Source organism: Mus caroli, chromosome 2 (assembly GCF_900094665.2).
Source record: "Mus caroli chromosome 2, CAROLI_EIJ_v1.1, whole genome shotgun sequence".
Lineage (NCBI taxonomy): Eukaryota > Metazoa > Chordata > Mammalia > Rodentia > Muridae > Mus > Mus caroli.
Window position 1 is genome coordinate 124,622,456 of NC_034571.1, and position 18,518 is coordinate 124,640,973.

Here is an 18,518-nt window from a genome sequence, read left to right on the forward strand (position 1 = left end):
GAGTGGCTAAGGCAGGGACTGCCTGTGCCTTAGGATGTGGGTAGCAAAGAACAGGAAGTGTATTTAAAAGTTTAGGACCTAGAAAAGCTATGGAAGCAGCCAATCCCAGTGTGTTCTGAATCCAGATGTGCGGCTTAATGAGGCTATCTTATCCAGATGCCATGACAGAGTTCGCTCACCTTGATGGGGTCTAAGGGTGTCTCTCTTGGAAGCCAGGGTTGTTTAGACTATCAGTGGGTCAGTCTTATGGTGATGTCCTTCTGGGTAAACCATGGATTACTTTGTATGACCCAGGATTGCAAAATGGTTGACTCTAAGTGATTAATATCTTTGGCACTCTTTAAACACTAAATGAGTTACTGCCCAGAAAACAGAAACAAAGGTAATCACACACACACACACACACACACACACACACACACACACACACACACACAAGTTTAAAAAGACACAGTAGATGAGCTAAGCAACAGTTCACAAAACCCACCAACATTGCTTCAAAGAGAGCCCCCAAAGAGGACCCTATGGGATAGCAGAGGCAAGGCACAGAGCCACACCGTCATCCTCATGGGCCTGAAGAGTCCCCTTAATATTTTAGAAATTTCATCTCAGGTAAAACCAGACCCTTGTCTTAAATGCACAAAAGAATTTCAAGACTAGCAGTATGAAGAGGAGTTAGGGTTATTAAAAATAGGAAGACGCTCTGAGGAACTACAGAAGCACACCTAGTTGTGGTGTGAGTGAGAACGTCCCTCATAGATTCTGAGGTTTGAATGCTTGGTCCCCTGTTTATAGAACTGTTTTGGAAAGGGTTAGGAAGTATGGCCTTGTTGGAGGAGCAGTGTCATTGTGGGCGGACTTCGAGGTTCCAAAAGCCCCACACCAGGCCCAGTCTGTCTCTCTTCCTTCCCTTCAGCATGCAGATTAAATGTAAGCTCACAGTTACTGCTCGGGCACCATGCCTGGCTCCATCCCTGCTGCCATACTCTCCAACATAATGATCATGGATGGACGATCCCTCTGAAACTCTAAGCAAACCCCCAAATTAAATGCTTTCTTCTATAAATTGTCTTGGTCATGGTGTCCTTTTACAGCAATGGGAGAGCTACTAAGACACTTGAGAATAGGGGTATACACTTCTCAAAGACCTATCAAGGTTTATTAAAAGACATTTTAACGTAGATTGTCACTGAGGGGTTAAAAGAAAGGAGAGAATAAGGCACACCTAGTGTAGGTATGGGCTTCTCAAGGAGGTCGCTGTTAAGTGTCTTAGCATCAGCCGTACCCCATTTCACTGGCTCTCCAGATGCATCATAAAGTGTTTATAAGAAGCCCCCCCCTTCCCTGCTGCACCCTCTCTTTGATAAGCGAGGTTATGGGATGGCTCCAGAAGTGCTTTGGATGGAATTATAATTGTACATTTCAAAACCAGGAGCCACTGAGACTGTATGAGGAGGTTAAGACGGGTCTTTTAATATAAATGGAGTTTCTGGCCAGATTCCTAGAAAATTATAGGTTTATATCAGGGTAGGGAGAAGGGCTTTAAGCTTCCCTGCCCCCTTGATTGTGTTGGACTTCGCAGCTGATGAGAATCTTCATCCAGATTCTGGAGCCAGGGATTCCTTTGCTGCCCAGGTTCCCAGGTTTTTCTTTCTTTTTCCCTTTTGCTCTGATAAGAGCATGTACCTAAACTGTGTGGGCTGGTTTGATCTCGTGATGCACAGACTTCATGTTTCTTTCTCCTTAAATCCCTCATGTCTAGGCCACCAGTTCCCACCTTTGCTAATTCCCTAGAGTCAACACAGAACCCACAACTAATCGGTAGCTAAAGCAATGAAAGTTATCCCTTCACAGTTATGATGGCTTGAAGACTAGGCTCGTGGTGACCACAGAACTGGGCCTCAAGGAAATCATCTGTTTTGTGTAACGGGATATCTCCATCCTTACCAGGACAGTTAGCACATCATTAGTATCAGTACAATGCTTCCAACACCAGGTGTGAGAGGGGCTTTCCCACATACACTAAGTAAACAGTTCAAGGGACAGCAGTGAGCCCACTCCTGTTCAGTTCTGATGCTCTCTGCCTGAAGACTGCATCAGACCCCACAGATTGAGGCACTTAGAAGCTGCTTTTGCTGAAAGGCACTAACTTCTTACTTGGCTCTACGAGGAATCCAAGAGCAGCATAAAAAAGCCTATGGCTCTGCCTTCCTGATATGTCTATCTCTGTAACCTTTGTTAGGTTTGTAGATCTCCAGCCTAGATAAAGAGTCAACCTTCCCGTTGGCCATGTCAATCACCTGGCCAAGGGACTGCCCCTAGGAAGAGAATGCAAGTTCATCTTTAGCCTTGCTGAAGAGGTAGATGGAATAATTATTTTAATAAAATGCTGTATTTTTCCTTCCCAGAATCCTGCCCTCCAGCACTCCCTAGAAGCTGCTGTGAGGGTCTTTGGATCTACTCACCCGAGCCCTGACGCAGAGAGTACAGCACACCCCTTTCTTCCTCCTGGCTCCCTTGCCGATGCTGACAGAACCTAAGAATACTTTTCTGATGTGCTGAGCTTCCTTATTCTTTCTTTAAAGGTCTGTCCCTACCACGTGACTGCTTTTCCACCATGAGTTTGATTCCTGTCTGCTGAACTCAGGATCATGGCTTCTCCCTCCATCTTGCCTGTGCTCTCCTCTAAGCAGCTGCTGAGATTTACAGTTTGTCTTGCTGTGTGTGTGTGTGTGTGTGTGTGTGTGTGTGTGTGTATGAGTGCACGTATACATGTGCAGATAACCATAGAAATTAGAAAAATTGGATCCCCTAGAGTTGGAATTACAGGCAATTCTGGGCCACTCAATGTGGATGCTAGAAATCAAACTAGAGTCTTTTGGAAGAGCAATATATATACCCTTAGCTGCTGAGCCATCTCTCTGGTTCCCTTGAATCCATTTTGAAATTAATTTATTAATGAGACTAAGAACCCCAATAAAGGAGCCTGATTTTCCAAGTATCATCTAGTCATCGTGAAGGGATCTCCAAAATTTCTGGTAATAGACTCAGTAGACTGATGTGGGGCCATCAGAGTGTTAGGTCCCCATCACTTTATGGGGTCACAGTGAGAAAATTATTCCTTCCTCCATCTGGAGTGTCTAATATGTTCTTGGACCTGGTTTCCCTGGATGGTTTTAACACATTCATACACCACTGCAGTGGGGTGGGTCTTTTTCTGCTCCTGGGAATAGGTAATTTATCAGTCTGTGCTACTTGGGTGGTGCTAGACAGGTATATGATTTGTGAGTCAACCAAAGGGCCCACAATCATCGTTCTCCCTCAAAAGAAAGTAAAAATCTGCTAGTAAAATGGAGTTCCCTGGAGCAAGCCATAATCTGAAGAAAGAGAGAGAGAGAGGGAGAGAGAACACTGTTTTATATAATACAGAGTAAGCTCTAGCAGGGCACAGTTTGAGAACAACACTGCTCTTACTTCTGTCTTTGTCTTGCTGAGGATGGGTGGCTGACCTTGTTAACTAACTTGCCTTGTTAGGTCAGCCAAGGACCAGGCTCTACAGAGCAGTTACAGTGACATCATCACCCTTTCTCTGACTCCAGTACAGCAGAAGTCATTGTACATCTCCTTTTTTCTCAAACCACCTTGAGTTCCCGGAACTGCAGAGATTCCCAGAATCCTCTGCCCAGATAACAATCACCCAGGATGGCAAGGCTGCACCCCGAGGCAGATGTAATCACCCTGAGAACTGTCTCATCCCCCCAACAATAAGGTCGTCTTTGACCACTTTGCAATAACAGAGCTGAAACTGGGATGGGTGGGACCACACCTTCCAGGACTTGCTAAAGCCTTCTACCTCCGTTCTCTCCCCCAATTCTTCCTCAGCTTACACCTAACGCTGGTGGAAGAATTCCCAAAAAGGGACATGGAGTCACTGGATCCATCTTTCTATTGTCTCTCTGGCCACAGAGAACAAATCTCTGTTCTCTGTTTTCTTATCTGGTACACGAGGGTGGGTGGCCAATCATAGCCTATTGAGGCTGCCAGCCCTGGGTTTCCCCCTCAATAATCTAGGTTCAGTCTTGAGAAAATGCTCCCACTTCAGATTCCAGTCCCAAGTTGTAGGCTGCCACCTCCACTTCAGACTGGTCAGAAGCCAGGGATCGACATGACCACATATCAGCCTCATTACTCAGAACTCAAGACAATATTTTACCAATGTTCATCACTTATTTATAAAAAGCTGTGCAAAGGATGCAGACGATGAGCCAGTGGAAGAGATGTGCCCACCCATGTGGAAAGATGAAGCACAGAACATTGATGTATTCTCAACGCCCCGTTTGTGAGAAATGGGTGTTGCTGTTGTTGTTTAATCAAAGTAGTTAGCCCAGGAAGAACTCTTATTTCCTGAGCCTCCTCCTTTTCCCTTGTGCCAATTAGCTAATCACAGAGTGTGAAGCTGAGCGGTGGGGTGAGGTGCAAAGTCACCACCTACATCAGGGATAAAAGCCTGCAGTGTGCTGCTAGCGGATGCACTGGCTGAGATGCTTTGGCTTTGTGGGTTCCTTTGTGAGACACCGGGGTTGTTATTTTTAACACACTCTCCAGGAACATCCACATAGTAGCTCTGTGACAGCATCTCCTATTCTGGCCCTTTTTATGAGCTTCATTAGGTAGGCAAGGTTGATGAGGTGGGGGCCTTTGAGGGGCAGCTGGACTTGCAGCCTTTGTCCCTCCCAGGAGCAGGGGAGAAGGCTTTCAGTTTCAACCCTCTAATCTCCTGGCTGGTTTCCCTAGCAACCGGATTTCCTTCAGTGGTTATTTAGGAACTTTCCAGAACTTATCTCACCAATATAAACTCATGTACTGTGGGAAAGGCTTTTCTGTTAATAGCAAAAGATGTCCCTGGGACATCTTTACCACCCTGGGACTTCCCAGCCCTGTCTGTCTGAGGAGTGGAATCCACAGTTCTCTTACAGCTGAGTTCCTTAGGGAAGTCCCAGGTGGGAGAAACTGAAAACGTGTGTGCTCATGTGTTTCAAGAGAACAACTTTGTAACAAGTGAACATGGAAAATCTTAGCAAAGGAGAAAATGGAAAAGAGAGAACTTAGAAATAAAACAAGCAATGTTTAAAACTTACTAGATAGCGCCACAGGAGAAGGGAGATAACTAAAATCGATGAACTTCACAAATCAATGGACATACTTGACTTGAACCAGGGCCTCTTAAATTTTCTCCTGGGGACCCCTTACCACTCTAGAAGATTTCCCAAGACCCTGTATATATAAGTATGTAAAATAGGTTTACAAATCAAATATTTATTGATTAAAAAACGAACATTTAAAACAATTTTCGAGATACATAAAATTTTGGTATGTCTTGTATGTGTATGTAGAATGTGTATGTGCACACACACACATGCACTTGTTAACATACATGTATGCATGCAGGTGTGTGCACTCGTGCGGGCATACTTGTGGGAGCCAGGTGTTGGCTTTAGATATCTGTGCTCAGTTTCTCTCCATGTTCATTTTTTGACACACGGAATCTGTCTTTAACTGATTCTCTCACGGAATCTGAAGCTAACTGGATCTACTAGGCCAGCCTGCCAGTGGACTTCAGGGACCCACCTGTCCTGCAGGTTGCAGGTGCATACCAGCATGCCTGGGTGTTTCCATGGTTTCAGGGGATACAAACTCAGGTCCTGGTGCCTACATGGCAGGCCCTTTCCTGGCTGAGCTATCTCCCCAGGCCCACGTGTTAGCATTTCTGAAAGACAAAAGTAAATTCTCATACTGCTGGATTTGGGTTTTTTGTTTTTTTGTTTTTTGTTTTTGTTTTTGTTTTTTTGAGGGGTGGAGGGAGATGTGAGACGGTAGCTTCCAGAGAGAAACACCAAGAGGAACTGTTTTAGTTAGGGTTTTATTGCTGTGAAGAGTCACCGTGACCAAGGTACTCTTATAAAGGAAAGTATTAATTGGGGCTGGCTTGCAGTTTCAGAGGTTTAGTTCACTTTCATCATGGCAGGAAGCATGGTAAGCACTCAGGCAGACATGGTGCTGGAGGAATCGAGAATTCTACATCTCAACTGAAGGCAGAAGAAAGGGTCTAGAGCCCACACTGGAAAGCTTGAGCAAAGGAGGCCTCAAAGCCCACCCCCACAGTGACACACTCCTCAACAAGGCCACACCCACTCCAACAAGGCCACACCCACTCCAGCAAGGCCACGCCTACCCCAGCAAGGCCACACCTACTCCAACAAGGCCACACCTACTTCCGCAAGGCCAAGGCTACTCCAAATAGTCCACTCCCTATGGGCCAAGCATTTACACACATGAGTCTACAGGGGCCAAACCTATTCAAGCCACCATAAGACCTGTCTTCAAGTGGGAGCTTTATTGGGGTCGTTATTGACACCACTGGCAGTTTCTTATGGTGTGGTTCTAAAGAATGGGAGGTTTTGTTTTGGTTCCACCAGTGTGGCGGTTTGAATGAGGATGGCCCAGATAGGCTCGAATATTTTAATGTTCCGTTTCCAGTTGGTGGGATTGTTTTAGAAAGAATTAGAAGGTGTGGCCTTGTTGGAGAAGTGTGTCGCTGGGGATGGGCTTCAAGGTTTAAAAAGCTCATGTCAGACCCAATCTCTCTTCCTCTGCCTCCAACTTGTGAATCACATGTGTGAGTTCTCAGCTACTGATCCAGCGCCAAGCCTACCTGCCTGCTGCTGCTACACTTCTGCTGTAATGACATGGACTTACGCTCTGGAACTGTAAGCAAGCCCCCAATTATGTGCTTTCTTTTGTGAGTTGCCTTGGTCACAGTGTCTCTCCACAGCAATAGAGCAGTAAACTGAGTACTAAATAACTAAGAAAGCACAGGTGTCTGTTCTTAAAGGTTTGCAAAGGAGTGAGGAGGGGCCTGAATCTCAGCAGGATTAGGTAGCAAGTCTCTTATACCATCTACCTGTAGGCAGGCTGTTTGATTCCCTGATGACAGGCGAGGAGAGAGGACTCTGCCCTTTGTGAGAGATATAAGAGAAGAAAGCCATGAGGTACCCAGCTCTTGTGTGTGGGGGGTGAAGGATAAGATGGTTTCGGGAACAGGTGTGGTCCAACCTGTGAGACAGGCCTCATAATCTAACATGTATCAAGATGTGTGTGTTTATTTGTTCTTAAAGAATTAAATCTTCAGGAAACAGTTATTGACAAACAAACAAAACAAAACAAAAACAACCAAAACCAGCAACAACAACATCAACCAAACAAACCCACAGCTTTCACCTCAGAAGGAGCAAATTATTCTGGAGTCAAATCTGAGAGATCATGACACAGCAATACCAATTTAAGTTACCCTAAATACCACATTCCAATGTGATAACAACTTTATGATGGTTTTTATAGTAACAGAGCAAGGAAAGTTATATATAACTTTTCAAATACCTTGGTGGAAACATTAGATAGGCAGGTATAGCCAAGCAGAGAAATCTTTGTTAAGAAATCTTTGTTAAGAAATCTTTGTTAAGAAATGATATTATAAAATTATATACAAACAGCCTATGAGACAGGACAGGTAACATCTCTTAATTTCTATGGAAAGACTCCATTTCTCCTCAGGATTCATTTTCTCTGTGTGTTTTCATCTGTCTTTCTGTGTGTATATATCTCTTTCTGTGTGTATGTGTCTCTCTGCGTGTGTGTCTCTGTCTCTGTGTCTCTCTGTATCTCCACTCCCACCTCCCCACTGTGTTTTCCGCCCATGTCCTGTTTACAGTGTGTATTCTTTATTAAAACTTTCATAGCAATTCCGATTTGTAAACACTTTCAGCCCTGCACTTTGGACTACAATCTCGTCTGGATTCTAGACATGTGTGACTTCATGTGGAATTGCAACCCACAGTTTAAAAAGCTAGACTCTTAATAACAAAAAGAAAATGAACTAAAAGAACAGACTGAACAGAAGCAGAAAGAACTAAGCCTACTATTCTTTGTTCATGAGAATCTTTGAATTGTGTGTTGTGTGTATGTTACACATGTACAGCTATGTTGAGTGTATGTTACACATGTATACTGTATGTTGAATGTATGTTACACACATATACTGTATGTGGAGTGTATGTTACACACATATACTGTATGTTGAGTGTATGCTACATATGTATACTGTATGTGGAATGTATGCTACACGCATATACTATATGTTGTGTTATGTTACTCATGTATACCATATGTTGAGTTTGCCACACACCCATGCACCTCCCTCCTCCCATCTACCTTCCTGTTAGCCCCCCTTCCTTTAGACAGGTTCACTTGCATTTTTCATGTCAGTTATACACACATGATTTTCAGTTATACACACATGATTTTATTTATATAAACCTTTGGAACTACAGAGAGAAAACATGAATGTAATTTTTTCACATGTTTTCTTGCATCATGCCTGAAGTTTCATTTTGTGTGTGTGGATATGCCAAATTTTTTTTTAAAGATTTATTTATTGATTATATGTAAGTACACTGTAGCTGTCTTCAGACACTCCAGAAGAGGGCGTCAGATCTCATTACAGATGGTTGTGAGCCACCATGGGGTTGCTGGGATTTGAACTCAGGACCTTCGGGAGAGCAGTTAGTGCTCTTAACCACTGAGCCATCTCTCCAGCCCCGCCAAATTGTTTTATATCTACCCTTCTGTCGATGAGTTCCTAGGTTAGGTTCATAACCTAAGAATTGTAAACAGCGTTTCAGTGAATAAATATCGCTGGGATATATTGATGTGGAAGCCTTAGGATACTCAGGAGTGGTGGAGCTGGGCCATGTGCAGCTGTTTGCCCAGGCTGTAGCCTGCTCTGAGATCCTCCATGGTGCACAAGAATGTGGCTCTGTAGTCTAACCTGGTATCAGGTATGGCGATCCCTCCAGCGTTCTCTCTTTCCCCAAGGTTGCTTTGTCCATTTCGGGTCTCCAGTGATTTGGGTATGAATTTAATGATTGTTTGTTCTGAGTAGTATTGCCATTTCCACAATATTAATTATTCAACCGCATGAGCCCTGGTTGCAATGCTAAACATAGGTTCATATATTTCTTGGCCGTTTGACAAAACAGATTAGTCCAAAGCAATACTGGATGTGATTTATGAAAGATCTCTTGATATCATGGAAATCTGCACTCTGAGAGTGAGTCACCATTTCTGTTAGCATGTCAGGCCATTTCTGAGGTAACTCTTCTCTGCCAGAAATGCTAAAAGCACCACTTAGCTCCTTCTAAATACACTCTGGGCCGCTCAGCGGTAAACGCACTGTGTGAGCTTTAATGGGCCCCTGGTCAGCTTTGCAAATTTTGCTTGGTTAATTTTCACCAATGTTCTACTTCCTTTCAATATAGTAGGGTGTGTGTGTGTGTGTGTGTGTGTGTGTGTGTGTGTGTGTGTGTATGGACTTTGGTGTGGACAGGAGACTTAAGCTGAGCATTTTCCTCCATTGTTCTCCAGCTTATTTCTTGATGAAGGTCTGTAATATAAATTATATCCATAAATTGGCATGTGCCATCTGTGCGTGTTGAGAGCTGGCTCTGAGAACAAGCAACTATGTTTATTTCACGTAGACTCCAGGACTCGTTGTCCTGGGGCAGCCTGGCTCCTGCCTCTGTATCAGGGAGATAGGAGAATCACAAGTGCCCTTGAAAACAGCCAGAAGGTAAACCATTTCCATAAAGGTTACTGTTTATCTCATAGTATAAAAAGGCACACGTCAGGGACTGGAGGCCTGAAACTCACCGCGGAGAGAGTCTGGGTCTGCTCAGGACTTCCCCGTCCCCGTCAGTCCAGCACGGCTGTTTAGCAGAACTTCCCTAACCACTTCCATTACACGTTCTAAACACAGTCGTTATAAACACCTGACGGGACGATGTTTTACATCTGCCACTTGCTGCTCATGCTTTGATTTTTGCCTACCTTTAATACACTCATACTTTAATACTCAAAGTGCTGCTGTTGTAGATCATTCTCCGTCCCTCCCTGAACCTGAAGGTCATCGATTCTAAGTTGGCTGGTGAATGAGCTCCAGAGAGCCTGCCTCCAACCCTACCTTCTCACGACTGGGGTTATGGGCACCATTCCAGCATCAGTGTGAGATTGTGAGGGATGTAATCTCAGGTCCTCGCTCGGGCTTGCAGGACGGGGACTTACTGGGTAAGCCAGCTTCCAGTTTACATTGTGGTTGTCCAAGCTTACAGGGCACATGCTTTCAAAAGGCTTCAGTGTGAGAGGGCTGAGTGACGCATGCTTGTCAAGATTCCTTTAACAACATTTTGCAACGCCCTCATGCTTCCTAGATCTTCAGGAAAATGAGTGTCATGGAAGCTAGCAGGAGAAGCTCCTGCCTCCTATAAGAAGTCTGTGCCCCTCTCACCCCTCCCCCACACCATCATCTCTCAGTTTACATGGCAGCTGTAAGAACCCAAGCAAACTTCCTTTCATCACTACTTGTTGGAAGCAACACACCGTCCCCAAGAATAAGCTGCGAGTCTAACTCTGCTCTTGTAAATTCTGAAGAGGTTTTGTTGCTATCTTTTCATGGGTCTACCACAATGATATGAAGGAATTTATCTCATATACCTTTCATGTGATGTCTTTGTTTCTGGAAGCACAAACCTGACTCTGATCTTTATATGTGGCCTTATCTTCCCACATTCTTCCCCCAAGTACTCTAGGAAGAAAAAGAGCGATCCCTGCTAGACAGAAGAGGCTCTACGTATTTTCAGAGCACAGTTCAAACACTAAGGCAAGTACTACTGTTGACAGAGTTCCCCGGTTACTGGGAATCTTCCAGAAGCTGATAAGTTTCTTCTCACTAGTCTAGCAGAGCACACACGTCCTGAATCAGCTGGCCAATGCAGAAAACAAGTCTTCATTCTATTGTTCTAGAGACTTTACAGTTTCAACACCACAAAGCTGAGCAAGCACTTATTCATTTGTGTCCCATAAAGAATAGGGCATAGGCTTACAAGAGATATCTGCTTGTATACAACAAAAACATTCAGAATGGTTGTGTGTGGAGGTCACTTCCCAGAAATTCAGAAAGTATCTGGGACTATACATAAAAAGATCTGGGCAGGTAGCATAATCACACGTATACTGTCCCCCAGCCCCAGACACTGACCACGGCAGGCTCTGGTCTCTGATAGACCTTTTTCAGTTACAGGAGGATGACACTATTCTTGACAAACAGCGTTTTGTTGCTACAGAAGATCTGCCAGGATACCAGGCTGCTGTCTCATAGTGGACAATAACAGGGTGGGGGTGGGGGGTGGAGTGACCCTGTAGGTCAAACGGGAAACAGCCTCCAAACCTACCTGGGGTCACTTCAATTGTTGTCTGCTGCCTGAAACAGGATGGGCTCCCCAGTGAGCACAAGTCTGACAAAGCACACCATCACCAAGGCTACCTCCAGGTGGCCAGGGACCCTGCTGTGTACTGCCTTCTGACTGGCTGAGTCCTGCGTTGTTGCTTAGGAACTGTGTAGACTCCAGAGCACAGCTGTGCTGAAACAAAGCCGATTTCCCTTTTGAGGCTGTCACGAATTTCAGCTAGTAAAGGGAAGGATGTTGCTTTGAGCCAAACCTTGAGCAAATTAGATGGTTTGTGTGATCATAGATCCAAGCAGTTAGCTTTTGCACCTTGGAGGGGCATTAACAGCACCACACACACACACACACACACACACACACACACACACACACATCAGTACGACATTGGTTTGTGTCGAGCATTGACACAGCTTGGATGATTTTACAGTTTTGACTGTTACTGAGCAGTGGTTTGAATGAGAATGGCCCCCATAGACTCATATGTTTGAATGCTTGGCCCCCAGTTGGTAGAACTGTAGGAAGCATTAGGAAGTGTGGCGCCTTGCTGGAGCAGGTGTGGCCTTGCTGGAGGAGGTGTGGCCTTGCTGGAGGAGGTGTGGCCTTGCTGGAGGAGGTGTGTCGCTGGCGGGTGAGCTTTGAGACTGTTCACATTCCCAGTGGGTGTTCTCCTTTGCGTTTGTGGATGGAGGTGTGAGCTCCCAGCTGTTCCTGACACCGTGTCTCTGCTCCACCATCATGGACTCTAGCTCTCTGGAACTATGAGCCCAATGAAATACTTTCTTCTCTAAGTTGCCTTAATTGTGGTAATGTTTGAGTCACAGCAGTAGAAGAGTAACTGATACACTGACTGTGGAGACTTCTGCTCTCAAATCCTTTTGTTTTGAAGCTGTTGCCATTTGTGTTTCTCAGGGGTTGGAGTGTTTGTTTGTTTCCATTAGCATTTATTAAAAAGGTAAAAGAAAATCACTTGTCAATGTAATTCTTCACTGTAATCTGCAGGAAAAGAAAACCTTAAAATATGTATCCAGGAAAGAAACAATAAATAGGAACAAAAGCAAACTTAAAACACAAGCAATCTATGGTCACTCATATCCCAAACAAGTGAGCATTCATTTACACAAATGTTTGTAGCACTTTCGGTTGTGATGTTTCAAAACTAAAAAAATGACACACAATGTTCTTCAAAGAGTAATGGTCATTGGGCTTAGTGACACCTGAAAGGCTGAAACAGGAAGACTTCAGGTTTAAGGCCCACCTGGCCTCCAAAGTGGCACCAATCCTGCCCGACAATGAGGGTCTCATTTAGTGAGACCCTCTCAAAACTCAAATGAGGGCTCGGTAGACAGTTCGGTGGAAGAGCATTTGCCTAACCCGTGCAACGCCTCAGGTTTAATTGACAATTCCACCACAAACCAAAACAACAGAGAAATAAAAATGGCAAGCACAGTTTGGTGCATTGGACAACAAGAAAAACTAAACTAGGGATACACATAACCACATCCTGTGCTCCAGCTTAGCTGAGTAAGTGTAGCTCTCACCCCTCACCAAAGAAACTTGGTTTTGTAGTGGATGCAGACCACACACACACACACACACACACACCCCTAATCAAAACCCAAGAGAACAACTGACCATGGGGTGTCCATTCCCCAGTTGATACATCTGTAACACAACTCCCACACCCAAGGCTCAGGGAACATCTTAGAAGAGGAGACAGAAAGCTGAGAAGAAACAGAGGACCAGGAAGTCTGCTGTGGGATTGTGCCTTCTAGCTATGACAGGGAAGTTAAACCCAAGAAATCTCAACATGGCTGCCCAAACAGGACTGGAACAATTCCAACAACAATGGACATCTTAACATAAAGGAGGGAAATCTCATGAGGCCCACCCACATCCAGATGAAAAGCACAGCAGTTATAACTACAGAGAGAGGGAAAGTTAGCCTGCCCCAGGGATGAACGCACTGATTGGTCTCCATCACCAAGTGGGCAGCCCTAGAAACTTGTGTGTGTGTGTGTGTGTGTGTGTGTGTGGTGTGTGTGTGTGTGCACAGGTAATGCTAAATGGGCTCAATGGGCAGTATAGTCACACATATCTGTAACAACAGTGGTTAAAGAAGAGGAGGGTGGGGCAAGCATGGGAGGGGTAGGAACGCAGAGGGGAAGGAAATGATGTAATTATATTTTAGTCAAATTATTTAAGTTCTTCAAGAAAAAAGTTTAGGCTAATCTCAAGAAATTTATCTGAAAATGAAGAAAGCCAATAACAAAAGCATCTGTGCTATATAATTCCACCCCTATAGCACTTTATATATTTAAAATATCATGATAGAGATACAGAACAGATTGGAAGTTACCAACAGTAAGGTAGGAATGGAAAGTAGGAAAGGGCTAAGTACAGGAAGTAAGTTCCATGGGAAGTCTTGGGGTGGTGATAGAGCCAAGTGTCTTGAATCTGAACACAGAGCATATGGGTATTTGTGTAGATACCAGTACACTTAAATAAACCCATGTCTAACTGGTGATATTCATACCTTCAAAGGCTCTGTACCCAGTCAGCGTTCCCAGACTGGCAATGGCACACACCCTCTGGGCACTTGATAGAAATGCAGCCTGCCTGCCCAACACAGGCCCACTGAAAAGAATCTGCACACGGGTGAGAGAAACTTGCTGATCAAGAAAGATACTACTGTCTGCAGTTTTTTGGAATCCTAGATGTTCGAGATCCAGCACACTACTTCTACGCCCCAAAGGTGACCATTTTCCGTACCCTAGCATCACCCAGAAAACTTGATAGAAATGCAGATTCTCATTCCTAGACACTAAGTAAGAGACCCAATACTGGGTGAAGCAATCTTGGTCTCGCTGGGTCCTCCAAGGGGATCCTGATGCACACTTGAAGCTGCTGTTCCTGTGGGAAATCTACTAGCACCAGTATACTGAGACTTCATCTTCCACTTTATACCACCCCTCTAGAAGAGACTCCAGCCAAGTATAGTCCTGGCCCCTCATCTGGTCCCTCTTCTCCAAGCTGGTTGTGAATCACATTCGTATATTCTGCCACAAACAATCTTTCAACAGGGAAGAACATGGAAGTCCTCCAAAGCCCGCCATCCGAGGTCACTGAGTCACACGAGTTTCTGTGAAAGACATAATTTCCCATAAAGACCAAACTCTAAAGGAATGTGGGTTCCCATTAGGCCTAGCTTAATGAGCACTCTAAATTAAAGGAAAGGTGATTATTTCTAGAGCTCCCTAAAGCCTTCATCCTCTGCCCAGAAGTGAAGCTGAGGAAGTTAGGTTCATTTAACTCAGTAGTGCCCGAAGCGCTTCACAAAGCGGGTTCCAGATGTGAACTCCACTAAGCGTAAATAATAATGCTAATAACATCTCATTCATCTTCTCTTTATCTCTGAGGCTGGGAGGATCAAACCCGATAGACACAGCTTCAAAGGCATCTCCCAACCCAGATCTGGGAATGAGTGTGTTCCAACACGTCTCCAGCCTCAGTTCCTGCATTCCCAGCAGTCAGAGGCTCCAACTCATCTGAAGTGGTATTTGAGCTTCTATCCCCGTGATTGTCTCTATAAGCTTAGCGGCACTAAGTCCAACAGCACCATCAGGGAAGAAACCCACGTTCAAGAGGCATATGTGCTACTGTTTCATCTTCCTCTATCCCTAGAAGTGTTTAGAATACTTGCATAAATTAAATCAAATCTTTGACTTGTCAAGACAGCTTTAAAAATAACCAGAGTCTGTGGACAGGATGGCAACACAAGGCTGGCAGATAGCAAGATGGTGGTAAAACAGAGCCTGCAGTTACTCTGGGGAACCTGTGAGGCTTCACTGTTGGTGGCAGAGAAGAGGGAGGGTTACCCTGCCACTCTAGAGCTGCTGACCAGGGGCTGCATAACTGAAAACTATGCCTAGCAGGAAAGCAGACTCCGTGTTAGGGAGTGTACAGCTCGGCCACGGGGAAAGTCTGAGCAGTGCCAATCAGCCTTGTGGACTTGGTCCAGCTGCTAGGTACAGAATTGAATGATAAGACGTCTGGCCCCAGAAGAGCAGGAAGAGCCAGTCAGACCTGCTCTAAGTTGGTGGAAGATATGTGAGGTAAGCCTCAGGATGAACCACAGCCTACAATGGGGAAGTTAGATAAGGCCCAGGTTGTCTCCACCCAAAGTCCTAGCAAGTGGGGGTATCCTACTCAGGAAGCTTTAGCTTAGAGAATCGTTTGGCCCCTTTCAAACCAGATTCAATGAAAAGTTCTAGAAAGCGGAGGCCTAAGAAGTGTTGATTTAAGGACACCACACTTTTATGGATTGTTCCAAAGCTTAGAATAGGTACTAGAGAGCTGTTTGGAGGAAGTGGCCACCGGCAGGGAGGTAGGGCATGAAGTAGCATCCATACCTTCAGAGCACTGCATCTTACTCAATGTCAGTCTTTTACATCTGCACATTCCAAATACTGCGATTCTGAAACACAGTTCCTCGTATGTGGTGGCCCCCACCCCGCCCCACCAACCATCAGGTTACTTGGTTGCTACTTCATAACTGTAATTTTGCTTCTGTTGTGAATCACAATGTAAATGTCTGGCATGCAGGATATCTGATATGTGACCCCTCTGAAAGAGTCATTCGACTCCCAAAGGGGTCTCGACCCACAGGTTGAGAACCACTGATCGAGAGCGCGTTACAACTCACAGTTCCTGGCCTTCCTGAATACAATTACATCAGAATCTCTAGGGATGGACTCACACGTGGCTGATTTTCAAAGCTCCCTGGTGACTCCAGTGTCTCTCTTTGAGCAGAACCATGGCTGCTTTAATTCGTCAAACATAAAATAGAAACCAGTTGGCAGCGTAGCTCCTGACAGTCACTAGAAATGCAGAAACGTTTCCTGGCCTGCATCCACCCTACAGAAGAGAATCCAAATTTGCACAAGATTCCTTTGGTGGAGTAAGTTTGAGAACTACAGGTTTCAGTTGTTTGTTTGTTTGGTTGGTTGGTTGTCTTTAGACGGGGTCTCATGTAGCCCTGGCCCTAATGACTGCTTATCTTCTCTGCTGTGGGCTGTGGTTCATCCTGAGGCTTATGTTTCCCTTCCTCCACCAACTCAGAGCAGGCCTGTCTACCTGTCTACTTCATAACTGTAATTTTGCTACTGTTGTGAATCATAATGTAACTATCTTCCCGAGCTTCTAGGGACAGAAGTCCTGTCCTTGGGCCTGTACCTAGCAGCTGGACCAAATCCATACTTTACTAAGGACACTGTAGCTAATTTCTGATTCTCTTCTCTCGGTTTCCCAGTTGCTGATATGACAGGCTTGTGAGACCAGGACCTGCTAAGAAGCACAGTTCTAAGGATACTGAGAACATGGAGCTATCCCCTTTTTCTTACCTGGGAGCTTTAAAAATTATTGGTATCTGAGGTCTGGTCTGAAGAAATGCTTTGGACCCAGAACCAGTGTGAATGGAGACCCAGAACCAGAATGAATGAAGGGAGACCCAAAACTGTTGATGGTCTCTGTTGATGGTGCAGGAGACTCTAATGAGGCTGAGGTACACACTGACAGATCAGCCTTGCAATGCCCAACTCACTAACTCTCCAACATCCTCAGAGATGTTGGAGGAATAATAGGTCCTGACTACCAAGATGCCAGCTTGTCCACCTGAGAGAAGCTGGTGATAATTGAGACGTACTTTCATAGTCACCCTCCAAACCCCTCGATAGTTCCCTGTGATCACAGGAGCTGAGCTTTTAACAAGCTCCCAGGAGAGCTGCTGCTGCTGTTATGGGTCTGGGGTTGTGCAGAGATCCACCAGTCCAACAGTGAATGAATTTTAACAAAGAGGCTTTATTAGATACTGGTCAGGGCCACAGCTGAGACTCAGGATTCTCAAAGTGTGCCCCCAGCTATTGTTAGTCTGGGATTTGTAAAGACAAAACCAACCAGGTTACAGTTTGAGGGTTGAGTTATCACATCCCTGCCTACGTGCAGGCAGAGCTTAATGTTTATAACAGATAGCTTGCAGACACCTTAATTATCTTGATCAAGCAAGCATTTTTCAGACAGAAGCAGAACCCATGGTTAACCTTGTGACCATTATCTTGTCAGAACAGCATAATCGTTCAACATTTTTACTAGATCGGGCAGTTTTGAAAATAGCCCAACTATTCCAAGAACTCATCCATCTTGGGTAAGTTAGCTGACAAGGTACACTTTACAAAAACTCACAAGCTAGAACAGCACAGCCATTTATGGATTTTAAACACAGTGTTAATCATCGTCACATTCTCCCCTGGGATTGAGTTCTGAGTCAAACCCTTGACTTGGTGGTGGGTGCCTGTTCATGTTGGGACCAAATAACCATTAGTTTAGTAGCCCTGAAGTGTTAATTTATGTATCTGGCTAAGGCATTACTGATGCAGGGTCCAACAGCAATCAGCAGGAACAGGAGAGGGAAGTGTAGCTGATGGCAGAGTTACCTGGAGGGACTGAGCCAGAAGGCACAGTAGCTAGGAGGAGCCTCAGCATGAGAACAGGAACCGTTTGTTTCCCCCTTTCTGCGAAGTTTTTCCAGAGCATAGCCAAGCTATCTTTAATGATTGTGAGTGGTTTGCCTATGAGCAACAATTCTCCCCTAAAGCCCTCCTTGCTCTGCACGGATCCACCTCAGCTAGTGAAGCCACCTGCTTTTCTAGCTTGGCAATAGATTTTTCTAATATGGACAGATCTTGGGGTTGTTTGATGTTCTATGGTTTTGAAGTTAATGTCAGCCATTGCTGTTCCTGTGGTACCACTAGCGGCTCCTGCCTTACTAACCCTGAGGGGATTAAGCGAGCTATGAGGAGGTGAATTGCACAGTTGGCTTTTTTATCCTGGACTGAGGGGATTGGCAGGGTCTGTGAATACAAGTACTCTTTCCTGCTGGACCATCATCATAAATACATCTTCAGGGGAACAGGAATACCAAGGTACAGAATTCGGGGGCTTGTGCATATGCCAGATAGGCAGGCATGGGTACATGTCATCAGTACTGGGGAGCCAGTTTCTGCTGGGTGGGGAGGGAAGGAAGGAAGGAAGAAAGGAAGGAAGGAAGGAAGGAAGGAAGGAAGGAAGGAAGGAAGGAAGCAAAGGAGGGAGGAAAGGGGGAGGAAA